The sequence below is a fragment of the Ursus americanus genome, chromosome 3 (genome assembly GCF_024610735.1).
Source record: "Ursus americanus isolate L20-20 chromosome 3, mUrsAme1.1.p, whole genome shotgun sequence".
Taxonomy (NCBI): Eukaryota; Metazoa; Chordata; class Mammalia; order Carnivora; family Ursidae; genus Ursus; species Ursus americanus.
The window spans coordinates 7,532,227-7,538,226 of NC_142129.1; the positions used below are offsets into that span (position 1 = coordinate 7,532,227).

General features: G+C 50.8%; 1 protein-coding gene across 3 annotated transcripts in view; it reads right to left on the reverse strand.

Annotated features, from left to right (window-relative positions):
* The window catches only part of CUL1 (cullin 1), a 102,406-nt gene extending 98,571 nt beyond the window's left edge, over positions 1-3,835 (reverse strand). The window contains exon 1 of one of the 3 annotated variants that reach the window (XM_087860732.1): positions 3,725-3,835. The gene's annotated coding sequence lies outside the window, so the exon portion shown is untranslated. Of the gene's footprint in view, positions 1-3,242; positions 3,409-3,511; positions 3,651-3,724 lie in introns of those variants that run through there. The other 2 variants (XM_045792400.2, XM_045792399.2) reach the window with 2 other exon arrangements.
* Between the last annotated feature and the right edge of the window lie 2,165 nt (positions 3,836-6,000).

The following is a 6,000-nucleotide window of genomic DNA, read 5'->3' on the forward strand; positions in this document are numbered from 1 at the left end:
GGCTGCAAAATATCTGTATGAATAAAAATTTTAATGTCATTAAGTATCATAATTCTGTTTATAGCATGCATTATTAAACAAACGTGTTATAAACAGGAAGCTGAAAGTCCTTAGTAATGGAATAAAGTTAAGGGTTTTACTCAAATTTGATTCATTTAACATGTACTTCTCAGTTTTGAAAAGTAAACAACACACTTTACTGAGGAAGTACCAGGTATCAGAAAAAAGAGCAAAGTGAACCTAGAATTGGCCCTTAAAAAAAACGGTACACTCTTTTGCCCAGGCATATCTAAAAGACAAAGTTCAAAACAAGCCTATGGTCCCCCAAAGCCATCCTATTCCAGATAGACTCAGCTGCTGAAGATAGAAGGCCTGCGGCTTTGGGAACTCTGTAGGGCTGAAACAGCAAAGAAGGAAAATACAAACACATACCTAAGTTTTTTGGGCCCTCATTTTTAATTTGAAGAATGGCAAGTAACAACTCCTCAATTTAAAGTACATTCATTTTGGGGGCTCCTGGCTGGCTCAGTCGGTGAAGCATGCAACTCTTGATCTCAGGGTTGGGGGTTCGAGCCTCATGCTGGGTGCAGAGATACTTGAAAAAATAAAAATCTTAAGAAAAAATAAAGTACATTTTGATTTGCCACGCTGAAAGAAAGACACACTACGCCTGCTGGGTATACTGGGAGTGAATTTCTGAACAAAGGCCGTCAAGGACCTAAGAATGGTCTCTCCCGCAAGAGAGGCCACATCGACTCCAGCAGCACCACTGGGTGCGTGCCAGCTCTTGAGCAGGGAAAAGCCTCAGCTACCAAGAGATTTCACTTCAAAAGCAAGGCTGCAATACTTAACCTGGGGGAAAATACTTCAATCTTTTGCAAAAAAATAAAAAGCGGCACCTTAAAACTAGTTCTGAAGGGGAAAAAAGCTAACTGAAGTTTCACCACTTGTTTTCTTATCACTTTCCTGGATTTCTGTAGCTAAAGAAAACCTGAGCATTTTTTTGTTGGGGCACTGTATTCAATCCTGGCTGTCTGTAACAGCAATTATAATAAAACTCGCAGTACTACCAGCATAAGAAGTGTTTTCTGCAGCCCACATCAGAAGTGGTCAAATGCTGGGTATCAGAATTATTCTAGATTTACTCATTCAAAAAACAACTGAGGTAGCAAGTTCTATGCTACTCTGGGGATGCAAAAATAAGGCATACCCCCTACCTTCAAAGAATTCACAGTCTGAACCGTATGAAGGCTGTAATGACAATCAACACTAAGTTAGTTACCACTAGAAGACAATATTCAGCAAGAGGAAAAGGAGTCTTAGGGGCTGTAATATGGAAGCAAACTGCAAAATCAGCCCAGCCATTCACGTGTCCCTCAGGCCTCTTGATGTGGCCTCCCAGACATTAGGACTGGGGGACATGGCGGCCAGGACCTGAGCATGTGGCTGAAAGAGGGAGGGTACTGTAAGTTAAAATCCTAGTGTATCTACAGTGTTAACTTTTCCTTTTGGCAAAATCGTTTTTAAAAGATGGTGCCAATGAGGAAAAAAAGTTTAATATTTTCAGAGAGTAATTCAGCCACCCTTCTCAAACTTAATAAGCAGTCTCCCGAAACCTCCAAAAATGGGCATAGTAGGGTTAAAGCTTGCTTCCTTCGGAATTGGAAATGCGACCTGTCTGACTTACCATGGAAAGCAATAAACAGCACTTCCAAATAAAAAAAATTTCTAGTATCCAAGAACCCTTTTTAAACAAAGAAAGTCCAAATTTCTTTTAAAACAAATCAACTGGTTTTGCTTTTCAAACAATACTTATCGCGCTACACAAGCCATAAACTCCCCAGGATTTCAGAAAATCAGGTAAACAAGTAGCCACAAAATGAAGTGTTAAACTTCAAACTGCACACGCTGCTGCCGAGTGACAGGATAGGTTTAGGTCCTAGGAACTTAGGGCCCAAAGTAAAAGTGAATTTAGTTCCCCTTCTGTCACTCTGATAAGCGCATTTCAAAAACAGTGTGACCATTTACTCCACTCCAAACTTTGACGGTCTTAAGTGCCACTTCAGGGAAGGACAATTACACACACAGCAAATAAAAAACTGCAATTCCGTATTTGCACACTTGCCACTAACCCCAACTACGAACTAAAGGCAACAGCAGCGATCCAATCGGAAAAGAGAATCCTGTTTTTGGCAAAGAGCTCGCTAAAGACAGAAAACCCTTAACTTTGGGGATCAGTCTCAAGGAATGTTCATAAAGCACTTCCCTCTCGCTTAACCATTTCGCCCACAGAACACAGCACTGCACAGGTGGCGGAGAGAGGCTCGCGGCGACCCCGCCCCACGCTGGCCGCCCGCGCCCGGGTTACCTGCGGGGTCAGCGCGCGCTCCCGCCGGGCGCAGGGCCGGGGGCGCGCCGAGGCCCGGCCCGACTCGCGGGCACCGGGGGGCTCCGTCCCGTTCGGCCCCCGCACTCGCATCCCTGCACGCTTCCCCGATCCGCTCCCCCGAGAGAACGGGGCAAAGGGGCGACTGTTACCCAATAATAGCGATCTACACAGTCGCAACAATGCAGGCGGGGACCCCGAGAGCCGCGGGCGGGGAACCGGAAAGCAGAGCCCGGCTCCGCGGCTCCTCCTGCGCGCGAACCCAGTACTTTCTTGAGAGCACGAGTCGGGAGGGAAAAAGAGACGCACAGGGGACTAGCGGTCCCGAGAGGGTGGGGGAGAAAGGGCATGAGCCCGGGCGCCCCAAGGGGTCGCCGCACGAGAGGGGACGAGGAGGAGGCGAGGCGCGCACGCCCGGGCTGCCCGGGGCCGCTCGCTCGCCCGCCCAGCCCCGCAGCCTGAGCCCGGTCGCGACCGAGAGAGAGAGGCCGGCGCCACAAGGCCGCCGCCTCGGGCGCGATGAATCGGGCTTTTTTTTTTTTTTTTTCCCAGTGCGTAGTCCAGGCCTGGCCGCTCGGAGCCCGCGTCCGGGGCCGCGGCCCGGCCAGGCCCGAGCCGGCCGGAGTGACTCAGGGCCGGGCCCCACTCGTTCCCCTACCCGCCCCGGCGTCCTCCGCCCACGAGTCCCCCGGCCCAGCCGCCATTCCGCCCCGCTGCGGCTCGGCTCGGCGGCTCAGGCCTCGCCGGGCGCCTGGTCTCGGCCGCCGCGGCCCCAGTCACTGCGACACCGCGGCTCCGGCCCGGGCCTGCGCCGCCGCGGCCGCCTGCCCTCGGCCCCCGCGTCGCCGCCACTCACCCGCATTTCCCTGGTGCCTAAAGGGCTCGGGCAACGTCTTCACCTGGTCGCTGAGCCCGGGCCCCGGTTAAATCCCCGTCCCGCCAAGGTCTGGCTGTGTCCCTCAGCCGCCGGGGCTGCCCCGCCTGGAGCTGCGTGCGACACGGCTCCCGCCTCCTCCTCCTCCCCTGCCCGCCCGCCGGCCCTCCTCCCGCCGCCGCCGCCGCCTGCACCACGCAACCTCCGCCCTCTCGCCTTTCCTCCTCGGCTCCCCGCCCTCCCGGCCTCACCGGCTCCGGCTACCGTGGGGGAGAAGCTGGTGGGGGAGGGCCGGAACGCACCGCCATCGGCGTCCGGGGCGGGGGAGCCGGGAAACCGTCGCCGCCATCTCCCCACAAGCCCGAGGCGCGGGAGGGGCCCGGAAACCTCCCGCCCGGCGCGGCCACTGCCCTGGGGTCGCCCCCCGCGCCGGCCGAGGATCCGCGAGCGGGGCGTGTTTCTACCTGAAAGCCCGTGGCCCCTTCCCCCGAGCGCCGCGCCATCCGCTGCCGGGCGCACCGGATCCTCCTCCAGGTTTTAGAGCCTCCCTCGCCTTTGGGAGCCTCTGAAGACCCGGCTTCCCGCCACTTCGGACCTAACGAGGAGGGGTCACCTTTTTAGGCTGGGGGCACCAGCCTCTGCAGAAACGGCCCCCAAAACACCCTGAAAGAGAGGGTCTTGCACCTCCTCCCGCCCCTCTCCTGTGCGCACACACCACACACAGCCCGAGCCAACATGGAACACAACCACAAGTACACCCAGTTGATATGCCTCCCGCAACATCCGACGGGGCGAGGAGCAAGTCAGAGATGGGCAAGTGACCCTGAAAATCAGGCACAGACTTCAAAGAAACGTGTAGTGGGTTCTCGAGCCCCTTTACACCTGCAGGCCTTAGCAATCAGTACCTGGAAGCCTGAGCTTACCGGTGTGTGTCTCTCTCTTTAAAAGCGTTTCTCAAGGAAAACCCAGCTAGGCTTCCCTGCATAAACTCTTTAACCAACTCTTTTTTTGGCAAGTGACAAAGAATCACTCTACCATTAGTCTTTGTAGAAACAAATCAAGAAGAGAATAAGGATTTACATGTGTGGATGGTAGGAGATGACTTAAATGTTTTCACGTGTAACCTGAAGTAGTTAATGACATTCACTTGAAATTAACTGTCACTTGGGTACTTGAAATACTCTATACTCATTTTGGCAGCACAAATAGCCACTGGGCTTCCTACGGTGACAAAGGGTGGAGAAAGCATGGACTTGCCCCACACTTAGTGAGGGGCTCTTGCTTTAATACCACGGTTCCCAACATACCAGAGAGCGGGGTAATTCCATGAACAAGCAAGGAAGGCTTTCTAATGATCCCATCTGGGCAAAAGATGTGGTGAATGTAACTTCCTGTTCTGCTTCAAACTAAAACAGGACAGAGATTCTAGTATGACCTTGGGGTAGAAATCCTAGGCCCAGAGCAGAAAGCTGTGCCCAGGGTCCACAGTTTATCCTGATTAACATGGGTTTTTCTTGGAAGAAACATCCCACTGGTAGTAGGTGGTTCCTTCCATTGAAATGGTCTTTTGTAACACCTAAATACCTTTAGAAGTATTGCATTTCACCGAAGTGTGTAATCTCAGCCCGTGCAAGGGGTTAAAAATTCTTGGTTTATATCCCATACTTATAAATAACCTAGTTGAAAGAACACTTACATATATTTAATAACTTTTTGTGGGTACAGGGTAAGACTGAAGGTAAAAATGGAAGGCTTGTCCCTGTGGACGATGCTTTCCACTATACATATATGGCTTCATATCTTCATTTCTTCGCCTCTCCTGGAACCTGAGCTTTCCTCAGACAACGGTCTGTCTCATCTTCCCTAACCCATGTTCTTCAATGTTATCATTCAATATGGCCGCCTTGTCTGCAACCTCCCACAGCTAATATACCAGCTGAGTGGGCCAACTCTCTCTTTACTGTTTATCGCATTTTCTGTTTTTCTTTGATAGAAGTATTTCATCCACCTATACCACCCTCTCCACGTCTCCCTGCCTCCGTCCAGGTTGTTAACTTCCTTCTGTCCTTTACTCTCCACCCATCTGCACTATCATTCTTAGCAGCTAGACTATTCCATTGGCTTTCCTGCCACTTCACAACCAGGCTGCATCTACACCACTTCTACTCTGGGCAGGTAACCTTTGCCTCAGACCTAACAGATCAAGGGCATCTACTCTCTTTCCACTCCAAAAAAATCCTTCCTCCATCTTTCTCCCCCACCTCAGCGTAATTGATGTCCCTCTTTCAGATGACACAAAGTTTGGAGGGATGATTACCTGGATAGAGGTCAGAATAAAAATTCAAAATAGTCTCAGGCTAGAATATTAGGCCCAAACCAATGAAATAAAATAGAGTTTTACATGCCTAAAGCAATATGACGTAGTTCGAAAAGCCCTGGTTTTAGATTAAGCAGACTCAAGTTTATATTCAGACTCAAACTATCTTTTCCTCTAGTTAACTGTTAAATGGGGATAAAAATACCTACCTCTTAATGTTGTTGGGAAGGATAATTCCTTAATAATCTCAGCATAATTTCCAAAACATTAAGTATTAGTTCCCTTTCTGTCCTCGTCTTCCATAAAGTGTCTTCCATTTTCCAAGTCACAGGGGCCTGAAAACTCAAGATTCTGACCTGTTTACCTTGTACTCCAGAGGTGGTCACCATCCTAGAGAAATCCTCTGTTTTGGCTCGGTCTGTG